This window comes from Lissotriton vulgaris, chromosome 3_1 (genome assembly GCF_964263255.1).
Source record: "Lissotriton vulgaris chromosome 3_1, aLisVul1.2, whole genome shotgun sequence".
NCBI lineage: Eukaryota > Metazoa > Chordata > Amphibia > Caudata > Salamandridae > Lissotriton > Lissotriton vulgaris.
In genome coordinates this window covers 2,137,003,605-2,137,021,756 of record NC_141689.1, presented here as the reverse complement: position 1 = coordinate 2,137,021,756, position 18,152 = coordinate 2,137,003,605, and the positions used below count along the sequence as shown (strand labels likewise).

Below are 18,152 nucleotides of genomic sequence, written 5' to 3'. Positions count from 1 at the left end.
CCTGGCCTAGACCCTGGGAAACTGCGCTCTCAATGGCTTTATTTGAATTGAGAGGAAATAGGAGAAGATTTTAGGAATACATTTACAAAGTTGCTTTGTGCCGGTCTCCCTAGATTAGCGCAAGGCTACAATTGGCTGTGTTGAAATCCAGATTAGATGCTGTTTAATATTAGCTTTTTAAATAGACTGAGGCGGGAGGTGGGGAGCCTTGAATATATGATATGAAAATTAATTTAAATCTAACAATCTATAGATGTTGTTCATTAGATTTAGGTTCAGCTTGTACAGGAAAGCGTTCATCATTAGGTATTTTACTTAGAAACAGATGGATTACACATTTAGTTAGCACAACCCAATTTAGACACATGAGTGCTGATTCACAAAGTAATTGGAAATTCCAGTTGGAGAGGTTTAATGTCTGCTCCTGCTGTTATCATATTCCTTGTCCTTAGTCCTGAAGGGCCCAGTTTGAAATTCCAGGTATCCTAATTATATGCCAGCTGACTTTTTCAGTGGAGAACAGTTTGCCGGTTTAGGGTTGCAATGTATTTTGCACAATTCTTCATTTTCTAAATGTATTATTTACGCCATATGGAAAATATTTTGGACATGAATACAACTTCTGCCTTCCCAAAACTCCTTTGAATTTGAGAGTTCTCCGTGTCAATTTGCCTTTTTACTCTTACCTTTTGCTGGGATACATTTGTGTGAACTTGTAAAATAGGAACATACTTGGATAATATGTGTCTATAGCTACTGTGTTCTGACTTTGTCGTCCCAAGCATTTAACATGATCTTTCCAACTCGCATACTCCACCCTACAATGTGTTTTGTTCCCTATTCCACAGTTATTCCTCAGGAGTAAGTAGATTCCTGCATGGAACTCCCTATTCAGTAAATCCAATGATTTCTGGTTTGCATAGGAACATTCTGCTTTGTGCGCTTTTAGACGTCACCAGTGAATGTACCCAAAGAACGTTACGAACAAACTGATCCGTATGTGTTCTTGGACCTTACCTGTACCACTTGCTCACTTGAATAACAATTGCTGTATACATTCCATATATTACTAAGCCGTAGTGGCTGCATCAATAGCTTTAATTTAACAACATTCGATGGAGCCACACGGGCCTATTGAGAGCTTTATGATTTACTCTTAGTTGCCACTCTTTAATGCTCCAACAGGAACGTATTGCTACACTATTGTATGAACAACATATTGATTTGAAGTAGTGTTACTGACCAGCCTGATTGTACTGTCTCCTGGACCCCTCCATACCTTTGCAGAGCCACAGGAAATTGAAGCATTGCTCAGCCTACTTCTGTTCCTCTTTAGCTAAAGTTGATGTAGTTAACAAAGCCTTTCAATTTTTTAATCTGTTCACCAAATAGCAGAGCATCTTTAACTTTGGCTTGTTTCAGATATCCTCATCTCAGTATTGCATTTGGTTTTAATGTAGTCATTTATTTTACTTTATCTGGAGGTTTTATTAATTAGATGTTTAAAATGTCTTCTCAGTAAATGAAGTATATGGTAGAAAAGTAAGAAGTGTACCACAGTTTGTCATAGATGGGTCACCTTAGTGACAACCCTGTTTCATCAGGTTCTAGAAATTATTAGAAGTTACTTTTCTAAGGGAATAGTTTGTGAACTTACTTTTCATTCCAGGTTGAGAGATTTCATATAGTTTACTTTATTGTACAACTACAGATGTTTCGACAAATTAATTCAGTATTTGGCTCCATTAACCTTATTTTCATCATACAAACAAGTTTTCACAATGTGACTTCCAAAATCAGTTTTGGCTTTTTTGTGCTATCTTTTTTATGGTTGGAAAAATGTATATTGTTAAATGTTTTTAATCTGTGCAATTGATCTTTTAATTGTAGACGGCATATTTTCTGTCTTTATTTTGCTATGAGGCGTAGATCTTTACAGAGTCTGGCATAATGCATTGCTGCTTGAAAGTTTAGCTATCGGAAGAACAGAACCGGTCTAGTAGAGCGTCAGGTGTCATATGACCAGGGAAAATTAAATAAATTAACCGTAGCCCTGTGACTCCTATTAGGGTATAACCATGATAGGTAGTGACATATATTAGTACCTCTCAAAATGATTCTTATACTTAAGAATATTATGAACGATTATTTGTATTTCCATTTAACAATCTTTAAGTGTCAGCACCATTAGATTTGCATCTGCTAATGGGTAAATGTAAACTAGATTGTATAGTAGCTTTGAGCTAGATTATTGGTTTTAAAAGGACATTGATGAATAGTTTAATGGATTATTCTGAATCCTAGTTTAAGGAGATTTATAAGCCAAAAGGAGTTTAAAATGTAGCCGAAATGGGTGAACATTTGTGAGGTTAGACCAATTTACGCAATCCTGGTGAGACTTGATTCTACCCGAACTTTCTATAAAATGTTCACTTTTGTGAGTAATACTCCATATTTTTGTGTGAACTTAATTCCTATTCCACCTGTTTTACAGATCGTGTTCTGTTATATTCTTGGTACATAGAAACCAAACATGATAGAAAATAATTACATTCAAGTGGTGTTGGATACGCCAAGTTCGTAAGTCTTTTTTTTATACAAAGGTATTGTTGTCCCTAGAAAGAAATCACAGTTACTGAGGCAGGTGTAATGATTATGGGGGCCATGTAATCTGGAGAGCAAGTAATGCACTTGCAACCTTGTGTATTTCTCCAGTTTTTCTAAATAAATGTACATTTTAAGGTAGGGAAGAATATTTGTACAGTAAATTTACTTTTGATTTACAAAGTTATGTTTATCTTTGGCACAAAGCCTTGTCCTTAACCCATTGGCTGCACTGATCTAAATACCTTCAGGCATGTCATTGACAAGTAATCGCTTTGAGTTTTTTTGATCTAATGTGCTTACGTTTTTATTATTATAGACAAATACAGTCATCCTTTCAGTGCGAAATGTAATTGAGGATAATTCCCTTGTATAATGAGGACGTGTACATAGATTGATAATGCAGATTGTTTTAGTGTTTAAGATCTTAAATCATTGGAACGTCCCTCTGGAATAGAACAATCTTCAAACTGTTGATAATGTGGTTGTGCAGTTGCCACTATGATCACATCCTGTGAATCTTGATGGTTGAACCTGCAGTGTATGTGCCAGGAGCCTCTTCAGAAAGGGAACAAAACAGTATCCTTTCTTTTGTGCAGTGCCCTGTGCATTGAAATGAGATCTGACATTTGTCAGCGGTCCAGCCCGTCTCCTCTTGCTGTTTGGCTTCATGCCAGCCTTCCAGAGCACAGTCGGATGGCACAAAAATGCATTTTTATACTTTTTCACCCTCACTCTAAGCTCTGTTTAAATTAGAATGCGTTTAAATATCTCATCTGCACTTTTAGTTTGTTTTATGCTATCATATTGCTTGCATTGCATTAATCTTCCTTTAAAAGTGAGTCCACAAATTCGGAGTCGGGCACACCCGCCCTAATCCTGAATCTGGGGATTGTAGTGTAGACGGGCAGTGAGAGTCCAACTGACCTAAACTGGTCCACATAAAGCGTGGCATCTGTAAGGTGTCTGACATCCACCGTGTTGGATTTTGGCACAAGTTTGCATTGTAGTATCGACCACATTCTAACCTGCAATACTAAAATCAAATACTCTAGCGGAAAAAACTAGATGCAATACAATACAATACAATACAATACAATACAACAATACAATACAATATATATTTATATAGCGCGCTACATACCCAGAGGGTCTCAAGGCGCTTGAAGAGGGGTGGGGAATTACTTGTCGAATATCCAGGTTTTAAGCTGCTTTCTGAATGATGCTAGGTGGTTTTGAGTGAGGCGAAGGTGCAAGGGAAGTGAGTTTCAGGTTTTGGCCGCTAGGTAGGAGAATGATCTTCCTCCCATGGTGGTTTTGTTGACGCGGGGAACAGCAGCGAGGGCTTGGTTGGAAGAGCGCAGCTGGCGGGGGGGGGGGTGTGTAGAAGGAAAGACGTGTATTGAGGCATGTGCGTGGGTGAGGAGGCGGAAAGTTATCCTCTTATTGACGGGGAGCCAGTGGAGGTTTTTCAGGTGACCAGAAATGTGTTCTTTACGCGGGATGTCTAAAATGAGTCTGGCTGATGCGTTCTGGATGCGTTGGAGTTTTTTCTGAAGTTTTGCGGTGGTACCGGCGTAGAGGGTGTTTCTGTAGTCCAGGCGGCTTGTAACCAGTGCGTGGGTGACCGTTTTTCTAGTTTCGGTGGGGATCCAGCGAAATGTTTTTTTGAGCATGCGAAGAGTGTTGAAGCAAGATGAAGAGACGGCGTTGACTTGTCTGGTCATCGAGAGTGAGGAATCCAGGATGACGCCTAGATTCCGTGCGTGATCCGTCGGGATGGGTGCTTTTCCAAGGGCCTCTGGCCACCAAGTGTCGTCCCAGGCGGAGGGGGAGGAACCTAAGATGAGGACTTCTGTTTTGTCTGAATTCAGTTTCAGACGGCTATGCTTCATCCATTCGGCTACCTCTTTCATTCCTTCATGTAGGTTGGTTTTGGCGATGTTTGGGTCTTTGGTGAGTGAGAGGATCAGTTGAGTGTCATCAGCGTAGGAGATGATGTTGAGGTTGTGTTGGCGTGTGATGGTCGCGAGGGGGCTCATGTATACGTTGAAAAGGGTGGGGCTGAGAGAAGATCCTTGTGGCACGCTACAAATTACTTCAGTGGCCTCTGACTTGAATGGTGGGAGGCGTACTCTCTGAGTTCTTCCGGCAAGGAATGAGGTGATCCATTCCAGTGCTTTTCCTTGGATTCCGATGTTTCTGAGTCGTTGTAACAGGGTGTTATGACAGACTGTGTCGAAGGCTGCGGAGAGGTCGAGGAGGATGAGGGCGACTGTGTCTCCATTGTCCAGTAGAGTTCGGATGTCGTCTGTTGCTGCGATGAGTGCGGTCTCAGTACTGTGTTTGGCTCGGAAGCCGGACTGTGAGGAGTCGAGGGATTTGTTGGCTTCGAAGAAGGCGGCGAGCTGGTTGTTGACAGCTTTCTCGATGACTTTGGCCGGGAATGGAAGGAGCGAGATGGGGCGGTAGTTTTTGAGTTCGGTGGGGTCAGCTGTGGTTTTTTTCAGAAGGGTGCTGAGTTCGGCGTGTTTCCAGCTTTCTGGGAAGGTGCCGGAGTTGAGGGAGCAGTTGATGACGTCTCGGAGGTGTGGTGCTATGATGGAGTCTGCTTTGTTGAAGATGTGGTGAGGACATGGGTCTGTGGGGGATCCTGAGTGGATGGAGTTCATTAGGCGGATGGTGTCCTCAGTGGTGATTGGATTCCAGTCATTAAGGATATTCAAGGGGGGTGAAGGTATGGCAGGGGGTTGGGTGGGTTGGTCTTCGGGTTGGTTGTCGAAGCTGTTGTGGATGTCTGCGATTTTGTCGTGGAAGAATGAAGCTAGTGAGTCGCAAAGGGTTTGAGAGGGGGTGATGTCGTTGGAATTGGCAGTGGGATTGGTAAACTCTTTGACGATGTTGAATAATTCCTTGCTGTTGTGGGCGTTTTTGTCTAGTCGGTCTTTGAATGCGGTTTTCCTGGCAGTCCGGATCAATTGGTGGTGTATGCGGGTGGCGTTTTTGAAGGCGTCCCTGGTGTTGGTGTTTGGGTCTTTTTTCCAGGCCTTCTCAAGGGAGCGACAGAGTTTCTTGGATTTCTTAAGATCCTCGTTGAACCGGGGGCGTTTTTGCTGCCTAGCTTGATTTGACGTTTTTTCAAAGGTGCTAGGTTGTCGGCAGTGTTGCTTAGCCAATGAGTGAGGTTAATGGCTGCTTGGTTGGGGTTCGATGAGTAGGCAGGGGGGTTTTGAAGAAGCGATGTGGAGATCTGGTCGATGGTGATTTTGTTCCAGTTTCTTCACAGGGTAGGTTGAGGATGGTTGTGGGTTGTGGTCTTATTGTAAACGAAGTGAACGCAGCTGTGGTCCGTCCATTGGAGAACTGTGGTGTGACTGAAGGAAATATGTTTGCTGGAGGTGAAGATAGGGTCGAGAGTGTGTCCTGCGTGGTGTGTGGGGGTATTACCAGTTGTTTGAGTCCGAGGTTGGCGAAATTGTCCAGAAGGGTGGTGGTGTTGTTGTCGTTGCTCTTTTCCAGGTGAAAATTGAGGTCTCCCAATAGGATGTAGTCCTCGGAGGAGAGGGCGTGTTGGGTGATAAAATCAGTGATGTCTTCAGTGAATTGTGCATGGGGTCCTGGTGGCCTGTAGAGGAGGGTGCCTCTGAGTGTGGTCTTGGGGTCGGTGTGGATCTGGAAGTGAAGGTTTTCGGCGCTAGAGAGGTTGACGTCCGAGCTGGTTGAGATGCGGATGGAGTTCTTATGAACGATGGCGATGCCTCCTCCTGTTTGGATGGTGCGATCTTTTCGGATGATCTTGTAGCCTTCCGGGATGGCTATGGTGATGTCTGGGGCTGAAGAGGCATTCATCCAAGTTTCTGTTAGGAAGGCGACGTCTGGAGAGATGGTGTCTAGTAGATTCCAGAGGTCGATGGCGTGGCTGTGGACCGATCGGGTGTTGAGTAGGATGCATTGTAGGTGGTTGGTGACAGATCTATGTTTTGTGTTAGTGGGTGTGGAATTGGTTTTTGTGCCGTCAAACTTGCAGGAGTTGCATGTGAAGGGTCCATGGGTGTGTCCAGGTGCGGCTTGGGTGCAGTTGGGGAGTCGGCCGGGGTTTAGTGCGAGGAGGGAGGAGGAACAGTATGTAATGCGGGTGGGCTGGGACATAAGGGAACCAGGGGGTCTGGCGCTGGGCGCGGGCTTGGCGCGGACGGGCGTAGACGGGCTTACCTTTGGCGCACCTTCGGCGCAACTGGGGCGCGACCGCTGCGCGAGAATGCATCTGTCATATATGGTTGGAGGAGGAGGAGGGGCGAGGGAGGGTCAGCAGGGAGGCGGGGCGGGCTGTGGGGGTCAGGCTCTGAGGCACCAACAACAAACAACAACACGCGTAAGATGGCGGCAGCGTGGGGAGAAACGCAACTGGAGGTAGGCTGGGGCTCAGGTGACTGTCTGTGCTAGCTGTAGGGTCACGCTATGTCAATTAGCGTTAGAAAATCGAGCGCCGTGCAAACAATGCCCTCAAAGTTCTCCTTTCTGTGCAACAGTGAGCGCCGTGTCAGCAGTCCCCCAGAGGCTTTAGAAATGTCCCAGAAGGAGTAAATATCCCTCGCGCTGCAGCGTTAGCCAGAGTAGTGAGTTAAATAATTATCAAATGGCAAAGGCAAATCACACAGCAATGCGGCACTGAGCAACAATACCAGGCAGGAGCAGGCAGCAGGGTAAAGGGAGCGACCGCTTCTGAGCTCTTCAGGACGGTCAGCATAACACAAGCCACGCATACGTTTTTTTGACATGTATGCAGTATACAAATGATTTGGAATTTTTCAGATTTTTGCTAAAAAAAACATGTTAATGTTAAATTATCTGCCTCAGCTGTCAATACCAGCCAGTGTTTCTGCAAGATTCATTTATACAAAAAAAAATGCTGGACTTTTATCGGAATACTTTCATCTCATTTTTTTATAACAAGTAACTTGATATGCGAGAATGCTAATGAAATATGATATAGAACACTGAGCGGAAGTTTTTACTATGCATCAAGATCTGTGTACTATCTCCAAATTCAAAGCCACTTTCAATTTTGTTGTAACTTTGATTTAAGAAAGTTTATGAAGGAATATATTGAATATTTGATTCATCTATTAGAACCCATACAAACAGAACAAATTCAGGTAAAAAGTTCAAATGCAGTTTAGTACAAAAACGAAATATTTCAATAAATCAATTAAAAATAATTTAGATTCACTAAAAAACAATAAAATATATTAAATGAGTGAGGTACATATTTGTGAGACAGGTCTAGATTTCAAGGCTTGAAAAAATATACAGAGGACCAGGCTGCGTCTGAGTCTGACCGGAGACAGAATGATAGTCTTCCACAGCTTCTTTTTTCTTTGTTAGAAAAAGATAACATTTATTGCAAAATACATTAATTAAAGTACATCACCAAGCCATCAATAAATAATGGTAAAGTACAATGTCATAGTCAATTTTTTATATAGTTTGAGTTATTTAAGATCTCATAAAGGTAGTCTGGCATACCAAGTGCAAAACCTTCCCTAACTGGAGCGCACAGTTTGCCCAGTTTGTTTCTCTTAGGTTTGGAGTGAATAATTGCGAATTCCAGACCACAAGAGAAAATAAACTCAAGCCAGGAAGACCTGCAATCGGAGACCCTCTCTCAGCAATCATGTCCTAGCAATACACGGTATGGCCACTGTAATCTCAAAGTAGATCGACGTTAGTTGGAATAGGAAGTCAGATGGCCCAAGCATAATAAGCCTAAAGTAATAAGCCACTTCCCTTCGTAGTAGATTTATGAAGTACTGAGGGCCAGTATGATCTCAATGAAGGGCAAACTGATAAGATGGGTATCCTCTTCACATGGCACTAAGCACCTGAAGCAATCAGAAGATGGCCCTGGGCCCATTTTAAACAGTCCCTTTTAGTGTTCAGTTGTCTTAAGGATCAATAGAACATTGGAATGTTGGGAACTATATTGATGACAATAGGGTGCTCCATGGTTTCATGGGCCGGTAAAGGCCCGCAAAGCAACATTCCAATGTTTTTTTCAAAGGCCTCTCGGAGCCCGAGGGAATTTAAACCCCTCGAACAACAAGAGGCCTTTGTTTTATTTGTTGGAACATCCTGCCCTCTAGTAGCATAATGTTCTAATAGCCTTATAACCCTTCGTAGCTGGGCTATACCAGCTATTAAAGTCCCGCTCCCTTGTTAAAGTCCTTCGGCTCGGGCCTTTAATGCTGGAGCGAGCCTTTAATAGTAGGTGTAGCCTGCTACGGTGGTCTATAAGGCTACACTCTGTGTCGCGATTGAAGGACCATTTTTAAAGACACTATTTGATACATATACACCTGGTAGACTTTTTTAAATGGGCCTACAGCTTCCTATGTTGTGTTTTTAAAAAGAGGACGAAGGATCGGCCTCCTTTTTCCAGGGTATTGGTGCAAAGTTAGTGCAATTTTCCTTATTAGCCCATCTTTTAGTGTGAGCCAAGGCTAGTCTGAATTTAATGTATCAGCTCCTTTTTTCTTCAGGAAGTCAGCGATTCATATATGGCTCAAAAAAAGGTTGTTGATTTAATGCCAACTTCATCCCTATAAGCAGGCCTCTCTTACGGACCAGGCGGCCTTGATATAATCCTGGTGATGCTTTGTCATGATCTTAGGGCTCACTCGGTCAACCTAATATTGTTTTCATCCTGTGTCTTGAGGTTTGTGGCTGTATGATCCAGTCACCACTGTTTTATAGGGCATTTGATATCAAAGTTGTCCATGAGTGCTTTTCGTTAGTTAGCCAGATGTCTGTTTGTCCACAGGCTGTTCCAGTAGTGGTTCGGCTTGATTGCAGCCTGAGACTCAGTACAGTGGTGTTCCATTCAGCCCTGAGGGCCTCCATTGATGTACTAGGGCCGAGTTGTAGAAAGTGTTGGACAAATCTGTTATTTCGCTTTTGTGAGACCTTTGGCCTTCCTTAAGCCCCACAACTCTGCTCCATATGGACCAGAAGCAGTTGCCTTTACTTTATAGGTGCAAATGGCAGACACCACTGGTCTCCTGCCAAAGCTGTTAGCAAAATGTAAAATTGCACCTGTGCTGCGGCTCATGCATGCATGCATTTTGCTGTTATTTCAGAGGTAATCAAAATTCTTGACACTCTCCAGGTTGACTCCATAGATTTTGAAAGTTATGTTTAAGTTTTTCATTGTGTTTATTATCATAACTTTAGTTTTCTTGATGTTGATGGGTAATCTTTTGTAGTTAGTCATTTTCAAAACCCTGGAGCAATTTACACATGAACAGCTCGGTCTGTGACAAGAGAACCACGTTTTCGGCGAATTAAAATATGGGAAACATTACTCCTCCCAACGGAGGAACATCTAAGTTCATGTTGGTGATCCATTTGCCGGTATAGTTGATAAATGGATTAAACAACATAGGCGCAAGTATCCATCCTTGTCGCACTCCTAATTCTATGTTGACCTCTGGTATCATTCTGGCAATGTTCTCTTGAGAGAGATGTTGTAATGCAGTTGTTAAGTTTTTGAGTCCACCAAGTATCCTAAAAGTTGCCCATAATAAGGTCTATAAACAGAATTGAGCGATAGTTCCAGATCTATAAAGGGGCTTTATTAATTACTGTGTATTTATTGCTTGTGAGGAATAGTCTCATGGCCTGACCTACTTTCGCCACTCCCTTCGTGAAAGTGGCTTGGAGATCTGATAATATCTTATTTTTGTCAGTCCAGTCCTGAAGATGGTTTAGAAGTAGTATTCCATTCATTTTTCCAGCACTATCCAGCAATGAAATGAGTCTGACTAATTAGTGGGTGAAACCAATTGCCATGCCATTCATGGAATTGTTACAGTATGAGTTGAATTCCATGAGCTTATTTTTACAGACAGAGATCGGCTTCTCTACCTTGTTCTGTTGCTACCAGTGTCTTAAATGAACCTCCTGCGTTTTTACGGGCTGCCTTGTAAATTTGGGACACTACATAATTGTTAGTAGTATGCTTTTTTCCCTTAATTGGTAAAGTGTGCTACGTAATGTGGCAGTATGCAAATCGAAATGTGTTTATATGCAGACGTAATCCAACCAGGACACGTTGAGTACGGCAGACGGTCTATCATTCATTGTTATTTCAGTCAGACAAATCAAAGTAGATAGGTTTGGAATGCAGAGAATGGATGCAGGCCACACCTGTCATCACAAGGCCTCAGAAAGGCCTAATGACTGCTCAATGAATTCAGGGTTAGATGTGGATTCTGCTACATAGTTGACTTGAGTTTGAATTGTACTGGTCCATAGGAAACAGCTGCAGTGATTCTTACTCAGTCCTAGGATTTTGACAACATGCATGCCTGGTGGTGTTTTTTCAGCCATTCCATCTTGCTGGTATAGCACATGTGTATTGTAGCACATTTTGTTAGACCCAAGAAGAGACTGCAAAGCACTTCTTGGCGGTCTGGTCTGTTTGTTTTACAGGGCTGGTAGAGTGTGGGGTTTTAGTGGGGTCTGTGTGTGATGTATTGGAAGGAAGCTGCAATCCTTATGCGCCAGACTTCTGGCTGCCCTTAAACTCTAGTTGATGCAGATAAAGGTAAGCGATTCATGCCTTCTGATGCATACCATCTTCTTCTTGATTGTCAATCATGCAACCTTTTGATCTAGAGTTCCCTCCTTGAGGCCTTACTGTATAAAATATATCATCTCTTTCCTCTTTGCCTGCGAGTCCTTTTTTGGCACCATGGATATTAATTTAATTGCTGCTATTATTACTGTGCACTTTTTTATTTCACTGATTGTTTACTAGTATTTTATTATTTATTATAAAGGCTCCACGTGCAACCTGTTGACTATTGTACCCATTCATGCCTTTAATACTTGCTACAGCACTGTGGTGATAACTTTTAACAGACTAGTTTCTACAGACCTTCTCAGGCAATCTGCTTTTTTCATGGTTGTCATTGTATTCTCTCTTCTGGCTCTAATGCCTATCCAATGAGCAGCACTGGCTGTTGATTTCTTTGTCGCCCTTTCAGGTTCTCGTTTTATATAACCCCTACTACCATGTTTTCCTTTTACAGCTTCAACGCTTGTCCTCCTCTCCATCGTGCCTGCCTCAAGAAAAACAGCCTACAATGCAGGTGCTCTTCAGAAAGATCCCTTCCCATCCAATTTCCTTTACTTTTACAATCTCTGGTCTTGACCTCTATGCCTAGAAAAAATCAAGGCTATCACTGTTAAGACTGACCTCTGATTGTTTCCCCAGAGGGACTCCTCGATTGACTTTTCTTCCCCTAAAAAAAAAAGCTGTGCCACAGTTCAGTCCTCTTTACCACCGTTCCCATCTGCAGACAGTCTCGCGATCCTCATTCTGTTAGAACAGTTGCACACAAAAAACGATTCAGAGCTCTCTGGCTCCTTCCCGATTCCCTTATAAATAGATTCAGAGCTCCTCTCATCTGTCTCCGACACACTGCTGCTAAAGACAAATTAGAGCATGTTAATGCCATTGTCTCTCATAATCCGGCTCATTAACCACCTCCTCCTCCTGTTTGGCTTTGTTGTCGTCCGCCTTCACTGTGCACGGAGAACTGCGACTGCAGGGTCTGTGATCCATAAAGACGTTTTCCTAAATAAGCACTTCAGATTGAATGCTTTACTAACAATATCTTCCACTAGGGATCTTAATAGCTACTGGGGAGACAACAGTGACCATGTGGCATCCTACTTTGTCACCCTCTGTTGTAGAACAACCATTCTGCACTCCACCAAGCAAATGACAAGTACTTCACCCTAGTCTGAATCATTTGCAAGGAGAACACCTTCTGAGTTGAGGACCCTTAATTGTTTGATTGGTCATATCATTTACCAGTACCTTTCTTCATTATGTTCATGAAATCTTGGGCTACTGGCGGGCCCAAAGATTGTAGGCATGGGTCGAAGACGGAAAGCGCACCAATCTTGCTGATCTGGTTTCTCGCACTTGTGTTCTTTTGCCATGTCCAACTGTAGTGAGAATGGTGACGCCTTACTTTCCCATATGCTGCAACCTTGAATAATAATGCTAAAGACCCATCTCCTCTGGACTACAATCTTGACAAGTTAAAGAAATCTGTCCAATGGTACTCCACTAAGAGCAATCAAGAACTATTGGAAGGTCAGTTGAGCGGAATTGGTGCTAGAATCCTCACCATTTGCAGAATATAAATATTGGCCTGCAGGAAAGCTTACAAAAACTCTTTTTTGAGGGCAAGGTTTGTTACTTGGATCCCAAATTGACTCATTTGGAAAAAAAACACACACATTTTGACTTTGTTATGCAGGCCTTCTCCCATCCTGCTCTTGACCTGATGGCAAAGAACAAAAAAAAAGTACTTTTTTTTAGTTGGTGAGAAACAGTGAACATGACCTTGCACTTTCCCATCCAACCCAATTTTCCCAGAGCTTCCATTAGGAAATCTTCTTCCAGCTGGCTTACCTTTGAGTCTTTTCAATATAATATCATCCTGACCTTTTTGTGGTCTTAAATCTTCCATTCTTACACCCTAAAACGCCCTACTGGACAAATCAAGTGAATGTCTTACTAGCAGGGGGAGATATCATTGACTACATCAACATTGCCCAAGTCAGGCCATGCTCAATTAAAGGCTTATGCTGTTTTTCCCATTTTAGCTATTTTTGTCCTTTATCAAGACTTCCCTTCTTGAAAGAGGTCATATATCACTTTGTGGCTAACCTATAGAACAGTTCATTGATGCCCGCGACCTCATTGATGACCTGTCAGACTTCATATTAGGATATAGCACAGAGATTGCCTTGCTCTCCTCGAGGCATTGCTTTTGATGACCTAGGTCTGCTGATTCTTTTCTTTTCCAATTGTCAGCTGACTTTTATACTGTTGGTGACTGGGTTCTGTTTCATACTGCTTGACTCATTGCATCAATGTTGAACGTAAGGTCCGCAGAAGTTTCTTATCCTATGTCCCAGCTTAGTCAGGTAAAACTTGACCACTCCTCCATTGAAGAGTTTCTCTGATACAAATTAGACCCAATGATCCCCCTCATCCTTGCTGGTACACTTTGTAACCTTAAGTTTGCACTTTGTGAATTGGGCTTTTCAAGCTGAAGACCTGACTTTTCCAGTAGTCTCCCACTAGGCCCTAGGTTTCAACCCTAGTTTGGTGCTCGGCACCAGGAAACCCTTCCTGGTGATAGCGCACTCTACAAATCTGTATAACTTAACATACCACCAATAAGATGGCAGTACTCGCCTGTATCTGAAAGTTTCATCATCAGTTGTATATTACATCTCTCTCTGACAGTGTTAATAATTCAATCCTAGATGACGCCACATAATCTGAAATTCAGTTTGCAGAAAACTGAGTTTCTGCCTTATTTCCTCATTAAGATCTCTGCTAGATTCCCTCCCTGTACTTGAATCCAAGACTGTCCATGATTGCTCGTAATTCCTAAACCGATTTTTTTGTTGTTGTTCTTTTTGTTTAGGCTACGCTCTAAGAATCTGGAACTCCCTCCCTCCTAAACCTTAAATACCCACTTCCCACACAGTGATCAAAAATATGTAACATGATGAAGCAAGCCTTGATAAGTTAAGGCTGAGATGACCTCTCAAATTGTTTTTTGATGACCCTCCTTCATATGAGTCTGAACTGCTGTTGTACAGTTGTGACTCCAAATCCTCAAATGGTTTTGTGTGTGTATCAGAAATATGTAAAACACCTTTCATGTGAGAATGTGGTCTGAATGCTTTACGCTCATGTCACGTCAGTGGCATTGTCTCTTATCTTGGGCTCCACTGCTGCTCTTCCACATTGTGCTATGTTTATTTCATTAACAACAATAAGAGCTTGCTGTTATAAATCCCTTACAATGTCCCTACTGCCGTTCCTAAGCAACGTGAAAACAGATCTTTATTTGACCTAGTTCGATCCTACTCCGCTAACCAGTTTCGGAAGAATGGGATTTGAACTAGTGACACGTGAATCGCAGTACGTTTCTTTACATATATATGCATTATACTGGATTTAACTTTTCATAACCTACTGACCTCTGTAAAGCGCTTTGATGTCTCATTGAGCCTGGTTTCTACTAATGAAAACTGCAAAATAAATCCTCTGTGCTTCAGAACATTGACCTAAATAGCTGAGGGAAAATGCACAGCCCTGACTATTCCGCACAGTAAAGAACCTATCCAAGCACTGGTACTTTCTACAGTTTTAGTCGCTCAGGTGCCTGGCTTTGAGACGTACACCCTCGGCTATCAAGAACAACTCCAGCCCAGGTGTCATTCAATCAAGCAAGTGCCCTGTAAAACTTGTAAAGCGTGACTACTCACCTGTAAGGGTCTCATGGTGCTGGGGGGGGGGGGAGGGAGGAACTGCTGATCTGTTGAAGGCACTGTGGTTCAGTGAAAGAGCCAGGTCTTGAGGTCCTTCCTGAATTGAGGCAGTGACCGTGATTGCCGGAGGTGGAGAGGCAGAGTGTTCCAGGTCTTTGCTGCGAGGTAGGAGAAGCATCAAAGACGTTGCTGTCAAAAATAAAATAATAATAATTTAAAACTGTTGCAACAAAATACCCATATGCATTTTGCTGAAAATATATACATTTTTCTGCAACAACAACAAGGTAATGTATGGAATGCTTGCCTTTGTCTAGAGAAACATGGGTCCTATGCTCACTGTGCCGCAGGACTCGAGCTATATCTCACTGTTGAGACCCAAGGAGGTCGAAACCGGCCCTGGATTGCTTGTGGTCCCTTCCGGAGGGAGCCTTGCCCGACAGTTCGGGAGGTACTCTCAGGAAGAGAGTTGGTACTGATTTGGATAAGGCGGGCCTTTGTCTAGAGTGGCATGGTGAGTGAAAACGATGGACTGGTATGCGGCCATGAACGATTGCCCGTGGCTGAGATTAGTTCCAGCATTCCACCCTTAATGTTGTTGTTGCAGAAAATATTTTTTCAGCAGACCACCCTCTACCCAGCCATGCATCGGTTATTGTTCAAGCCTGTGTGCTGGTTCAGCGTGCCCCGCCCCCTGATGAAACATTCTGCGCATGGCGCCTGCTTTGCGCGTGCAATACTTGCCATTATCCAGGTCCTCCACAGACCACACTCTTTGGGAAAGTGACGTTGGTGGTGAAGGCAAGGGCCCGTTTTAGCATTTACAGTTCATTTTGTAACTGAATAAATTGAGGCTATCATAAATACTGCGAAGTGTGTTCTCATTACCTTGTAGCGTTTTGTTGCCCTTCCCTGATAGCGAGAGACCTTTCAGTCAGGGAAGACGAGTGTGGGAAAAGGCCTCGGCCCGTGGCATGACGGGAAGAAAGAGAATTTCTGTTGCAAATTGCTGTCTGTCCGAGGGCTCAGAGAATCTTCTTTTGTTTCATGTGAACAGAGAGGGTGCGGGTAACATTAACCCGGTGAGGACGGATGCCCGATTATGTGTTGAGGAAACCTGTAAAATAATATTTCCTTTTGAGGATTACGTTGCATATATACTCGACAACAAACGAGTTTCTGAGTCTCCGAACAGACGACTCATTTAGCTACTGTAAGGCAATTGTTAAAAAAAACGAAAAATTATAAATTAACCGTGGTTAGAGCGAGATGTACGTTTTTCTCTTTTTTAGTCTGAATTGCGCAAACGTTGTGCAGTATAAATCAAATAAAGTTAATTTTGACTGACTGACTATAAATCAAATTTGAAATGTGTCTTTCGTATAGCGTTCGGTCTTGTTTTTACTTTCCAGCATAATAAATAAGGTGGCACCTGTTAGTACATGCATCCTTGAATGTGTGCTTATCCAGAGCTTGGACGTGACAGACAGCACTTAAAGTCCAGATGTCTTTTTTCACTGCATTATGTCGGTGGAGGAATAGGCCAGTGAGATGTTTCAGATCTTCATACTCCCTCAGACGGTTTAGGACACCCCCAAATCGTCTTGTCCCCGTGGTATGCGTTTGATGGGGATCAACCTAGACTAGGCGGTCTGCTATGTGCCCGCTTGAAAATGAACTGCGCGTGCAGCTGCAGGTGGTTCAAGCATTTAAGATAATTACTGAAGAGCAACATGCGCCCCAACTTACTTGCCAATCTTATTGACTCCCAATTAACTCTGATACCACTTTAAATCCCCTGCACTCTGTATAACTGCACTCGTCTGCCCGGAAGGATATTTGGGAAATCGCTCACTTGCCCAAAGGTGGCAAAGACTATGGCATTGTGAGGGACAGCCAGATACACTCCCCAAGGTGCTGGTCTCAGCCTGACTTTACACTTCCCTGATGACACCGTCTTAGGGGCGGGATAGGCACTGTTCTCAATACGAGTTCACATGGCCTGAGGTCGTAAGTCCTACAACCACCTACTGACCAATTATTGGCCAGGTATTGCGAGGGACAGCCAGCCGCCCTCCCCAACGTGCCCTCCCCTAGGTGCTGGTCTCAGCCAGACTTTACTCCTCCCTGATGACACCATCTTAGAGGCTGGACAGGCACAAATCTAAATATGTGCCTGCATGGCCGGAGGTTGTAAGCCCCACCCCACCTACTTGACCAGCCATTGGCCAGATCCTTGTCCAGTGGACACACTCTGGAGGAGGCGGTCAAGTCCAAGGGCTGTGGGGCGGGGTCATTACACCCCCAGACACATATTGCAATCCAATGCAAGATGTGTGTGTGGTGCTTCGACTTGAGTCAATGATGATCGTCATCAGAGGGGGGAAATCTTTTTCTTGGTATACTGGACCTCAACAGCTTTCCATAGGAGGTATCTCCTCCTGTTTCAGTAAAAAATCTGCAGTTCTTTTTGTAACACCAATTTGGTACGGTCTCTAGTATCACATGCCTGTGCTGCAAGCCTCCTGGAAGCGGGGTGCTGGTGAGTGGGTTTGTCGAGTACCCAAGCACACCACGCATTGCTTTCGGTTCCATCTGCACATTTGTACTTCAGTTTCTACTTCATATAACCTTCTTCTTTCTGAATAGTTGTAGGAGTAGAACAGAGCGGCATGCACTCTTGATTTCACACTTGGCAAAAAAATGATATTTTCGTGATCGAGTTGTTTCTGCCTAGTATGAAACTGCGGATATAGAGCAACCACCCTCTGCTTTATTGCATTTTATTTGTTGTAACAGGAAAAGGCCAGAATACCAAGCAACTTAAGCGTGGGAGAGAACAGATTGAGGTTTCCTGTTTTGGAATGTGCTTTTTTCGGTTAATCAGACTGACTTCAGGAAAATAGTGTTTGATTTGGCACACCTTAACATTCAAGCACGTCTAAAATGAGATTTTGATCCAACTTATTACTTTTCATCCCTTCTGTCTTTTAGAGCACTGTTTACACCTCTCTAAAAAGGACCGAGGTGAGTATAAAGCCTCTGTTGGTCCAGTCCCGTTGTGATACGGCTCTTATGATGTGCCATATTGGGCAGGACTCTGTACAGCATTGTTCTGTTCACTCTTCACTCTAAGGCGCAGATGAAATGCTCCGTCCAGTAACTACTTTCATGGACGT

At 43.2% G+C, this 18,152-nt stretch overlaps 1 protein-coding gene across 7 annotated transcripts in view; it reads left to right on the top strand.

Annotated features, from left to right (window-relative positions):
• Nucleotides 1–18,152, top strand: part of LIMCH1 (LIM and calponin homology domains 1) — an 892,718-nt gene that overhangs the window by 75,042 nt on the left and 799,524 nt on the right. The window lies entirely within an intron of this gene.